This window comes from Ictidomys tridecemlineatus, chromosome 12, assembly GCF_052094955.1.
Source record: "Ictidomys tridecemlineatus isolate mIctTri1 chromosome 12, mIctTri1.hap1, whole genome shotgun sequence".
Lineage (NCBI taxonomy): Eukaryota > Metazoa > Chordata > Mammalia > Rodentia > Sciuridae > Ictidomys > Ictidomys tridecemlineatus.
The window spans coordinates 91,143,938-91,156,980 of record NC_135488.1 but is presented as its reverse complement, the minus strand read 5'-3'; the positions used below and the strand labels follow the sequence as shown (position 1 = coordinate 91,156,980).

The window sequence follows — 13,043 nt, the reverse complement described above, 5'->3', positions numbered from 1 at the left end:
ACTAGGAATCCCTCTTTTGTAGCCTTTAATCTACTTACTCTTGGTGGAGCTGACACAAGTAAATATCTTAAGTTACATTAAAAGAAGTATTATCTTTCCTTTTTTTTTAAGAGAGAGAGAGAGAGAGCGAGAGAGAGAATTCTTAATATTTATTTTTTAGTTTTCAGCAGACACAACATCTTTGTTTGCATGTGGTGCTGGGGGTCGAACCTGGGCCGCACGGATGCCAGGTGAGCGCGCTACCGCTTGAGCCACATCCCCAGCCCTTGTCTTTCCTTTTAAATGCCCATATATGGCTGTTCTTTGGCTATAACTTATTTTGTTAGGTGTTTAAGACCAAGCTGGTCAAATTGACCTTGTTCCTATCTATTGTTAAGAGTCAGCTGAGTTTCCTCAGAGGGCACTTTTGGGAACTTGTGAGCAGTAGCCTCTTGGTTCCTCTAGTGCCATCTTCCAGGATAGGTCAGGGTCTTATTGACCACATGGCTTCCCTTGGAAGCATCAGGAACACTTCCTTCTCCAAGGACCCTCCTCTTTGAAGCATGTGCACTGGTCAGCTTTCTGTTCTCCAGGGTCTCTTTGATTCCCCTGATCCAGGAGATCATGTGACCCAGAGTTACAAAGTACTTAGAGAAGTCCCCTGTTCCCTGAGTCCAAGCTGACTCAGAGGGCAAGAACCAAATATTGGCTATTTTCTTCTTGGCTCTTTTACTTCCTTTAGTCTCTAAATCTTGGTTTTAAACATCCAGCAAACCAGTTTTAAACCAAGAGTACTGGGATTACCTTTAATGTCTATAACTTTGTAGTTATTTCCCCTTTCATTTAATTGGGAATCAATATTAGTACTGGAAGTTAACCTTACATCCTGTCTTTCCTATAGGTGATGTCCTATTGTTTCAAAGTAACTCAAGTTGTTATATTAGAAGTTACACTTTTTTGAGCTGGGGCTATAGCTCAATAGCAGAGCACTTGCCTAGCATGTGTGAGGCACTGGGGTTCAATCCTTAGCACTACTTAAAAATAAATAAAATAAAGGCATTTTGTCCATCTAAAACTACAATTTTTAAAAAAGTTATACTTTTGCAATATAATAACAGACAATGGTTCTAACATTTATAAGGAAAATACAAAATAAAATTAATGAGAACAAAAACATTGAGTTTGTATAATAGCTATGAACTAAGAAACATAATTTTTATAACCCCAAATCTTTACTTCAAACTTCAGTTTGAGGAACACCAGCTTGGTAATATATTCTTCTAAATCTTATGTTTTGAAGATTTGCATACTTGGAAGACATGAATACATTTAGTAGTCAAAGATACATTTAGTATACAAACAAGCAATTATACTGATGTTCTTATATTAACCAAGTTTAGCTTTTAAAGAAAAATTTAGAATCTATAGAATAGTTTTATACTCTAAAATAACAGTTGTTATTTAACCAGTCATAAAAATCCTAATTACTTTAAGACTAGTTTCTCTAAATGATAAATTTAACAGATACAAGAAATTATCTTGATAGATAAAAGCAGATTAAGCTACTTCAAAACATAGAGGATTAAACTTTGGTTTATATCAGTACTTTAGGAAATATTTGACCTTAGGAAAAAGCTTTAAAGCTTTAAATAACTTTCATTGGTTATATTAATTATGTATATCCAACTTAGTTACACACAAACTTTTTGAGATTTACCCTCCACAAACCCTTTGCAACTTAGACATTCTACAACTTTTTGCTTTACCAAAGACATTCTTAACCAGAAACATTTCTTTTCCTTCTATTTTCCATACTAAAATATATTTACATATCTAGAAACTTCTTATATCTCTTTCTTAGCCTTGACCCCTTTTAAAATTTATTTTCAGAAACACTCCTTATATAAAATTTCTAAATTTAGACAAATTGCTCCACCTTAATAAGATGAAATACCTTGTTTATGGTACTTTAATTAAAACCCAGTGTTCTTAGTATATAAAATTACATCTGATAGAATCTTAACTCTTAACCACCTTGTTTTTTTGTGAAAACACAGAAAATGATATTAAACCTTTTACATTTATCCATTTATGAAAACACACATAATGTTTAAATATATTACCTTATGGAATTTAAGAAGTCAAAGTACTTGATTTTATATTTAGCAGTTGTTGTCTTAGCATTTTACTTTGCAAATTAATCAGATGTCTCCTTTAATAAACACATTTATGAAGAATAATCGCATTTATGTTAAATCTAATTTACTCATTATTAACTGCAAAAACCAAGATACCAGACAAATACAGTTAATAATATTAGCCATCTCTTCCCTGTTGAAGAAAAATCCTAGAAGCAATGGATATTACAGTCTGGATATTTTATAGAAACCAACACTGTTAATTGTCTGACCACTTAGAAGAACTTGAGTTAGTAATTTTAAAGACATCTTTACTCTCATCTATTTACCTAATTTAAATTGAATCTTTTTTTAAGGCATGTGGACTAAAAGTTATTTGGATTTGATTTATGAGTGCTCATTTATGTCAATTTTGATACCGTGTTCAATATATATTGACACAAGCACATATATAGACACAAAAATACACATGTGTGCACACACAAAAAAAAATGGACAGGAAACAAACATCTTGTAACTTTTTGTAAATAGATCTCCACAGATAGGAGAAAATTCTACAGATGTTTATTAAAGCCTCTATTAGATTTAACCTGTTAGAAATTGAAGTAGAGCTTATTAGACTTTTACATTATGACTTAAATATAGGGCAGGCCTGTACAATTGGAAATGCTAGGAGTAAAGTCTGCCATTGTGGTCAGTAAAATCAAAGGCTATGAGATTTATTCCCAACATCACCAAGTTTATGTCCTTAGGACATTTTTGTTGTTGTTGGGGAGGTTTACTGAGGATTAAACTCAGGGGCACTCAGCCATATCCTCAGCCCCTATTTTGTATTTTATTTATAGAGACAGGGTCTCATTGAGTTGCTTAGGGCCTCATCGTTGCTGAGACTGGCTTTGACCGCTCAGTCCTCCTGCCTCAGCCTCCCAAGCTTCTGGGATTACAGGTGTGCACCACCGACAGCTCTTAGGACTTTTTTTTAAAGGAGATTTTCCAATGTATTTGAGAGCTAACCCTTGAAAAGTGGACCTCTGAACAAAGACAGTGTAAAAATCCTCTATAGTTACATAAAATAAGCTGATCAGAAAATATGTTAATGAATTTACCATAAAATTGTGAGCTCAAAAATATAGAATTTTTAAAAACAGGAGTCCTAAAAAATGGCATAAATGTAATTACTCTAGAAAAGGAGCATACAGAACATCTCTATTAGATCAGAGTTCACTCAGATTTGAATCAGTTCAGGCATTCAAAGAATGTAAGAGTCCTGAAATCCTCAAGCAAAGATTTTCAAGGTAAAGAAGACTTGTATTATGAGATCATTCCATTTTCCCTCCCTGTGCTGTATTAAGAAAGTAGGTGGTAGAATGGAGAGCAGGTAAGATAGCCAAGGTGACTTTTAAAAGTGACTCCTTTCTTTCCTTTGGCTCAAACTGGTCCTCTGCAAGACTTGGAAATCTTGCAAGCTTTGTAAGCTTCTGCAATTTACCTTTCAAAGGCAGGCCTTGGAGAGAGAGAAATCTGGCAGAAGCTAAAAAGGGAAGCTGCTTGTTTTCAGCAGAACCTCATGTGTAGGGCATTTTAACCATTATTTTTCCATTTCCCCAGTCGGTAATTAGACCAGGTTTGGATGCAGAAAATTATGAGACATAATCTCCCATCAATACTTTTGAGGATGAGGTTCCCCTCTGAACAACAACATGAACTGCACAAAAAAGAACAGAACCCATAAGTGCCTGCACCAAGGAACTGTCTCTTTGGCTAGAAGATGTCTCCCCAGTGCTGGACCCTCTAGTGGCTACCGGTTTCCATCCCTCCTTCCATGGATGAACTCTGGATTTAACTGCTATATCACCAGTGTGTGGTCATAACCCGTGGGCTTTTTCATGGGTGGCCATGAAAATGATGCAAACCTCAGATTATCCATCCTTACCGTGTGATTTGTAATCCCTGGGAGAACATGGGACCCCTTTTTGTAATGAATCTTGATCTGTCTGTGTTAATGAACTTTTTTGGGGGGTGTAGAATTTGGCCTCACTTAGAATGGAGGCTCATAGGTGAATGTAATTTACATGTTTGGCACAACTTGAGTTTTTTAAACAAGGAAGACCTTAGGCCTACATATAGAAGCCTCAGATTATTTCCTTCCTTTTTACAGAACAGGCTGAGCATATTAAAATTCTTATTTCCTCTGATGGCCATGATTCTTTATCAGAGAGTTTGTATGAAGACCATGTTTGGCAGCAACAAAACACTAGGGGGAAAAGGCTGGAAAAAGAGAAAAAGAGTTTATGCTCTCTGTGGGCCAAAGGAATGTTCAGAAGGCTGAGGGCTTAAATCTCCCTTTTTGCATTCAAAGAAGCTTGGGGAGCACACAGGAGCACAGAAACAGCTATGGGAATCCCTTCTGTCTTGTAAAGGCTTAATATGCAAACAAAGGGAACCTAGGCATTTCCTTATGTCTCTATGGCTGGAGTCTTATCAGTGAGTGGAGGGGAGAAATGAACGTGGGAAAGTGTAGTTTGGCTTCTGCAGAGGTATATGTCACGGGGGCTTTTGCTCAGGGCCACTTGATCGACCACCCTTAAGGGCAGTCGGAGAAGAGGTCCAGGGAGAAATCTTTAGGATTCATTGGAGAGTGGCCCCAGCCAGAATCCCGCAGTTGTTCCAACCCTTTGTCCATCTCCTTGCATCCAAATGCAGACCAGCATTAGAGACACTGTGTCAGGACAGATATGCTCCAAGCCTGGATTGGATAGTGAGAAATGGCTTTGGCAAAACTCAACATGCCTGACGCGCAGGACAGGGATTGGTAGCCACCTAGAACATGAACTCTGTCACCCTATTTTTGTAGAATGGCAGCTTGCATGAACTGCACTTAATTAGCCAACAGATGCCCATTATTGTCCTCCAGAAAGAAAAGAAAGTGGCAGAGAGGTGCACCTCAGAAAGATGCGCGGTATAGGGGAGCTTACCTCCAGGCCTCCAGGACACTCCCAGAGAGCCCCCCCAAGAAATGCAGGGGCAAGAGCAAAAAGTTTTATTTAAAGCATAGAATAGAGAGAACGGGAACTCCTCTGGAGAGGAGGGGGTCCAGAGCTGGTGCCCCCAGAGTGTGGGGAGTGTCCTGCCCCTTTTATAGATGTCAGGTTTCCTTTCTTCTCCTGTCCCCTCCTCCCCTGCCTACATGACCAAAAGTTCAGGGGGTACCACTCCCTATTTTCCATATCCACCCACAAAGGCAGGAAGAGGGTACTCTTTAGCAACCCCGTCTTGGGAGGAACAATTCCCTGGAGACAGAGGACCTTGACAACAGGTGAAGAGGAGGGGGATGTGCTCTAGAAGTATTAGCATTCTATTTCCTTGACCCATCTTCTTGACCCAATCATTCATTGTCTACACTGACTGTCTTTTTGCCCGGTCTCAGTACCACTGAGTTCAATCCCCAGTAAGGCAAAAAAAAATTTTTTTTTTTTTAAATTTAGCATCAACTGATCAATAACAAAGTAATAGAAATAATTGGCCCAAAGGATTAGGTATTTTAAGATGAAATTGTGAAATCTCAAGATAAAACAATTTCCCCTTTGACCTCATTACATCCTTTATCAGGTGAAAAGCTTGTAAAAGATCAATAAAGAAGCCAGCTGTAGCTTTGCCCTGAGTTTGATCTTTCTCAAAGCAGAATGTGGGTTTCCTAAAATAAGAAAAGGATCTCTCAAGGTCATTCTGTATTTGATTGTTATCTTACAAAATTTGGCAGGAGTTTGCCCTGAACCTTCAAGCAACGCAGGACAATCCATGGAGAGTTTGTTTAAGCGGGTGCCACTGCTAGTGAGACATAATATCATTTTAGGAAACTTCATTGTTTAGTGAAACCACAGTTTAGTAATGTTTAGTTAGATTTTTTTAAAAATAGGGTAATTCAACTAGTTTCCAAAGGGCATTTTTTTTCCTAACATAAAGACTCACTAAAGGAAAATTTTACTGAAAAAATTCTGTTAGGGGAAATTTCCTACATGGTGTAAGTGACTTTCCCCTCATTTGTCAATTCTTTATTATTTTTTTTACAGACCAAAACCTTTTGAGCTTTATACATTAGGAAGAAGGAAAGAAGGAAGAATAGAAAGGAAGGTTTAAAAAATTCTGGGATTGGGAGAGGGAGGGTACATAAAGACTGCCCTTAATTATGGTAGGGGCTCATCTAGGCAAAAGTGCAGGGAAGTTCCTTTCCTTCTGCCATCAGATCTCCCAGTATCCTTTCTAACTTATCTGTGTCATAATTTTTAAAACTCTTGTTGCCTGCCAGATGTCAAACATGGAAAATTATCTAATAAGTCATCATTTTGATGATTTACCTTTCCAAGGAATATTCTGATTTCTGAAAACCAACGTGAACATAACTCCTGATATTTTAGAGACTATGAGAAGCTGGTGGGAGCCCCTTATTAGGACCTCTAGCCCACAAAACCCAGGCCAGTCACATGTGCCACATACTCAAGGTCAGTCCCAGAACCTCAAAAGAATTTTGAGGAAAAGAATTTTGAATATTTCTATCTTTGATGATTTCCTTGGGATGGTCTAAAACTAATAATGGAGGAAGAAAGAAATGGAGGGATAAAGAGAGGGCAGGTGGAAGACAAAATTAAGGAGGGAAGAGGAGAGAGGGAAAAAAACAGGAAAGAGAGACCAATGGGTGTCCAGGTAATGGACTGTTGTGCATCCTAGAAAAGAAGGGTGTTCAGAAAAAAAAAAAAACATATAATATCACCTTAGAAAATAACCAGATTTTTGAGGGACAAAAGCAAAGATTATCCTAAAAGAATAGGGCAAATATCTGGCCATGTGATTAAAATATCCCTGAACATTTTTGTATCCACTTAAGTTCTTGGTGTTAGTTTTGTGTTTGAGTCCTTTTTTTGGGAGGATACTTCACTATCTTGGGATCCCTGAGTCAATAATAGTATAAGCCCCAGGACACAGGGCAATCAATGCTGCCACCACAGCTAAAGCACTCACCTATGCTGTAAAACTGTACCTACATTTTTTCTTTTAGAATTTAAGTCAGCAAACTATAGTAATATGCATATATCTAAATTTATAGCTGCACAATTCACAATACCAAATCACAGAACCAGCCTAGGTGTCCTTCAATGGATTAATGGATTAAAAGAAAAGATGGCATTATACACAATGACATTTAAAAAAATTTTAATAGTTGCAGATGGACAGACAGCATGCCTTTATTTAATTTATTTATTATTATTATTTTTTTTTTAAAGAGAGAGTGAGAGGAGAGAGGAGAGAGAGAGAGAGAGAGAGAGAGAGAGAGAATTTCCAACATTTATTTTTTAGTTCTCGGCGGACACAACATCTTTGTTGGTATGTGGTGCTGAGGATCGAACCCGGGCCGCACGCACACCAGGCGAGCGCGCTACCGCTTGAGCCACATCCCCAGCCCCTATTATTTTTTTTTTATGTGGTGCTGAGGATCAAACCTAGTGCCTCACACATGCTAGGCAAGTGCTCTGAGCTATACCCCAGCCCCACACAATGACATTTTATTCAGCCATAAAGATAAATAAGATTAGGTCATCTGAAGGAAAATGGGTAGAACTTGAGAACATTACATTAAGTGAAATAAGCCAAATTCAGAAAGTCAAGCATCATATGTTTTCTCTCATATGTGGAAGTTATTGAGGAAAAAGGAAAATAAAAATTGGGGGCAGGTGAGATCTCATGAAAATCAAAGGGAAATCATTAGAGTAGAGGAAAGGCACAAGGGGGAGGGAGAAGAAGAGAGGAAGGGGAAATACTGGGGAAGGATATTGACTAAATTATATTAGTATATCGTATGCATGTATGAATAGGTAAAAACAAATCCCACCATTATTAATAATTATAATGTACCAATATAAAATACAGAAAAAATAAATTTGTCTAATTTTAGAGTTTGAGTGATGGATGGTTGCATTATGATGTCATTGAACACATCTATATTATAAGCATTCACAAATACCTCCTCCATGGTAAGCAGTTCAATTGCCCTTTTTTCCTGAGCTCTTGAAGACTGAGGTCTGTTGCCTGGTTTAAAAGATCCTAAAATGTGAATGAAGTGTCAGATGTCTTATGTCTTACAGGCCAAAAACAATAGAAAACACATCCAGGATTTTCTTTGGAGGAGAATGAATATAATTCCACTATTATCCTTAATGAGGTATGGTTTTTTTTTTTTTTTTTGTCCCCAAGACAAGATAAAAAAAGGAATTCTGAGAAAGATAAAATGTTTAAATGAGAGGGGAAAGTGAAAGCATTTCAAATCACTCTGAAACTAAATAATGGTAAATTATAACAGTTTCAAACAATTACTTAGTTCTTAGGAAAAACATTTACCATGGCAACCACTGCATCAAATTGCTCTTAAACAGGTCCCAAGCCATATACATACACACACAAAAAAAAAAAGATGAAAAAATTTATCTCCTAGATTCACCACTATCTGTTCAGTCTGTAGGCAAGGAGGTAGTCAACAGCAGCATGGTTACACAAACATTATTACATGCACCCCACATTTTCCTCCTGACACCACACTTCATTCATACCATTTTATAGATGTGCTCATGATGATGGGACCAGTTTGATTGTCTTCATTTCCTTTTTGACATTACAATCAGGCTTGGGGACTATCTGACCATGAAATAGGTCTTTAGCAAATAGCATGCAGGGATTCTTCCTTCCAGAGGATCACTCAAATAGTGTTACTTTCCTTTTAATCAACCTGTATTGATTGTACATATTAATGGCGTTTAAAGAGATATTTCCATATGTGCATATAGCACACACTGATCAAATCCAACCACCCAGAGTTGGGAATGTAGCTTGGTCAGTGGTAGAGCACTTGCCTAATATGAGCAAGGCCCAGGGCTCCATCCCAAATAACACACACACACACACACACACACACACACACACACACACAAAATAAATAAATAAATAAACTGTCCTCCTACCCTTTTCCACCCCTTTCTCCTCTTCCCAATCATTATTGTACTTTCAGTTCAACTTATTTTAGCTTCCACATCTGAGAGAACATGCAGTACTTGTTCTCCCATGTCTGCCTTATTTCAGTAACATGCTGTCTTAAATCCATCTATTTTCACAAAGCACATCATTTCACTTTAGACTGAATAGTATCCATTGTGTGTATATACCATGTTTTCTTTATTCATTCATCTATTGACAGATCAATAGTGTCGACATTCTTATTTTCCATACTTTGATTTGATATTATAAATGAAAATATGCAAGGATCTTAAGAAAATAATCTTACATGTAGACAAAGATACAAGAAAGAAGATTAACAGCACAGCATATAATAGCCAAAGAACTAGAACATGCTCTGACTCTTTTATTTTTATTAGAACAGCATAAAAATAATCAGAATAATGGGGTAAGACCCTGAACTGGGGAGCCAGGCTAACTGGCTTTAAGTTCTGGCACTGCCACCTTCTAGTTGAGTGACCTCTTTTTCTGTTTCTCAACTGTAAAATGGGGATCATAATACCCATACGTAGGCATTATATAAGATGTTTCAGGAATCAAATAATCATTTATTTATCTCCTTCTTGGACAAGATAAGTATACAGTGGTAGTGGCATATTCACAGTTTTCCTTCGTAGAATATTTACACAGCAGATGGAGAAAGAAGTCAGATGTGTGGGAGACAGGACAAAACTGGAGTTATAGATTTGGGAATCATCAGTTGAAAGGCAAACTTTTGAGTTCATAAAAATTGATAAGCTCTTGCAGGCAAAGCATAATAAGAAAAAATAGCATTGTTTGAACCAGCATGTCACTTCCACTCTAAGTAGAAATGTTAGAGAAGCACTCACAACAAGAAATACAAATGTATATAGCAACATTATAACTGTAAAATGTTTTTTAATTGATTTTTTAAAAGTAAATGACAGCAGAATGCATTACAATTCTTATTACATATATACAGCACAATTTTTCATATCTCTGGTTGTATATGAAATATGTTGACATCAACTCGTGTCTTCATACATGAACTTTGGATAATGATGTCTATCACATTCCACCATCCTTGCTAATCCCCTGCCCCTTCCCTTTCCCTCCCACCCCTCTGTCCTATCAGGAATTCATTTATTCCTCCCATGCTCCTCCTCCCTACCCCACTATGAGTCAGCCTCCTTATATGGAGAAAACATTTGGCATTTGGTTTTTGGGGATTGGCTAACTTCACTTAGCATTATACTGTAAAATTTTTAAAATCAACCATATTTCCATCAACAGGAAAAGAGATCAATGGATTGTATATAGGATCCATGCTGAACTACACACCACTAAAGAAACTAAACTTAACAACATGAGCCAATTTCACAAATAAAAATTCAAGCAAAGAATTGGGTTGAAGATGACTATTTCAATTATGTAGCACTAATAGAACTGTACCAAATATATATTTTGGCAAAAGATTCAATAAGTTAAAGTCAATATTCAGCTGAGGGAAAGAATGGCTTCTGAGATACAAGAACAAACCTGAAATTATATTTAAAATATTATTGATTGCTAGTTCGTTATTAATTTTAGTAGTATTTATGGCATAATGCATAAAAGATTATTTCTTTTTTTATGATTTGCTGATTTGGTTTTAAGAGTGAACCAATTTTTTATTTTTTGGTTGTCAACATTAAGCTATCATATTATCATTCCTTGATTTCAGGAAATACAAGTGTTGAGGAGTACAATGTCATCCTGTCTACTACTCACAAGAGATTCAGATAGAAAGCATTTAGTTATTTATTTATCTACATTGATATTACTCTGAGAAATGGGGAAGGCAGACAGGATGAAGAAAATATAGTAAAATATTCACAACTACAGACAGGTATCCAAGAAATTATGTATGCGATTCCTACAGATTTTCTTCACCCTGAAGTTATTAAAATAAAAGCTTCCAAAGAGAAATATAATTTTCCAGAAATAATAATACAAAATTATCATCCACTAAGTGAAATCAACCACGGATCCATACTAATACGATGAATAAAGAAATGGAAATTTCGATGAGGAAAGTAGATAGCTATATAGTCTCCAATTGTCTCTCCACAAAACACCCAAGAATTAGAAAGCGAAGGATCAACATTTCAAAAGAGAATCCCAGCAGATACCACCTCCACTGATCAATGTTAACACCATCAAAAAGGGGGAAATCAAAATTATAGGTCACATGAGAGGATGCAATGAAAAAAAAGTGCTGAATCTCTTCTGGGAGGCTTTTCTCCCCAAACATAATGTCTGATCATGGTGAAACATACCAGAAAATTACAACTGAGGGACATTTTACATAAATTCTATCTTAGAAGATTGGAGGTAGTGAAAACTGAAGGTTGTTCCACACTGAGACAGACGAACAAAAGATCAAACTGTTGTCTAAACGTTTAGGTCCAGCTGGATGTGCTGGCTCAGGACTGTATTCCCAGCTCTTCAGAAGCTGCGGCAGGAAGATCACAAGTGCAAAGTAATCATGGGTCACACAGTAAGATCCTGTTTCAAATTAATTAAATCAAGTAATCAATTCACTAACTTGTAATTCAACAGTGGAGCCATTTGTAACAATGAAAGTTAGAAATACATATAAGACATCACCAAAGTTGTATTTAACTCCACCAAAGAATGAATGGTGACTAGGGCGGAAGTAGGGTCCCTGCCAGCTAGGTCCTAGCCCTACACTGGAGTGAGCAGCTATAGCACAGGTGGTACTGGGCCACCAGGGGCCAGGCAGTGCTGAAAATGAGGGACACAACCATGAGGACAAAAATCTCTTGGGTTCTTAAGACTTTTAGAGACCACTCTGCAGACAAGATCCTGCTAAAGAGGCCCTTGGCTTCAGAGTGGAATGTGGGGCCCTGTGCAGGAGAGCCTGCCCAGGTGTCATTTTGCATGTCCCTCTTTAGGTCCAGATCACTGATGGAAAAGGCACAGGGCTCCCTGAAGGCAAAGGCCCCCTGTGCGCATGCCTTTGGGGTATGTTGTAGCTAATGAGAAGTGGCACAGATCTCAGCTGGTACAGGGGATGCAAGGGAAAATTAATCTCCTTTTTGAGGATGGTCTGACACCTGTAGATTTTTACCTGTCCAGAAAATCCTGCATTCTTTGTCACTGAAGCTGATTTGGTGGCAGAAAATGGCTACAGAAAAAGACTTGTTCAAGTTAGAAATTCTGGTAAGTTTCAAGGGATTGTAGTAGTTGTAAAACACAGATAAATGAACAGTACTTCCCAGCTATACAAAAGTTTACTGTGCTGGACCTTGGGATGATGTTTCTTCCAGTGGCCAACCAGATGGAAGCATCCTGCCTCATTGTTCAGTGAGTACAAGAGCAATCCAAAGAACCCTTTCCTCAAGAGGAAACTGGCTCTGCTCCCTGACCCAGATCTCCTTCAAACTGTGCAGCAGATCTCAGAAGTTGGAAAAGTTAGAACTTCCCTTCTGCTTCAGAAGTTTCCAAGTATCCAGCAACAAAGCAATGCTTCTATTCAAGAGCTTGAGCCAGCAGTAGGTCAAGTGGTAGCACAGCTAATCCACACCTTCTTCACCCAGTCCAGGTGACAGCTGCCCTTACATCTACTATGGTTTTTCCTTTTGACCACAAACTTCAGGATCTGGTTTTCATATTTTAGAAGAAGGAGAAGAAGAAAGAGAGGTGCAGTGGCACACACCTCTAAACCCAGTGACTGGGGAGGCTGAGGCAGGAGGATCATAAGTTCAAAGCCAGTTTCAGCAATGTAGCAAGACGCTGTCTCAAAATTTAAAAAAGGTCTGGGAATGTAGCTTAGTGGTCAAGGTTCCTTGGGTTCAATCCCTGGAAGAAAACAAAACAAAACACCTTCCCCTTTCCCTCCCC

At 37.7% G+C, this 13,043-nt stretch overlaps 1 pseudogene; it reads left to right on the top strand.

Moving 5' to 3' along the window:
* Nucleotides 1-9,559: 9,559 nt before the first annotated feature.
* LOC101968035 (Fanconi anemia core complex-associated protein 24 pseudogene) lies at nt 9,560-12,748 on the top strand (annotated as a pseudogene).
* Nucleotides 12,749-13,043: the final 295 nt, after the last annotated feature.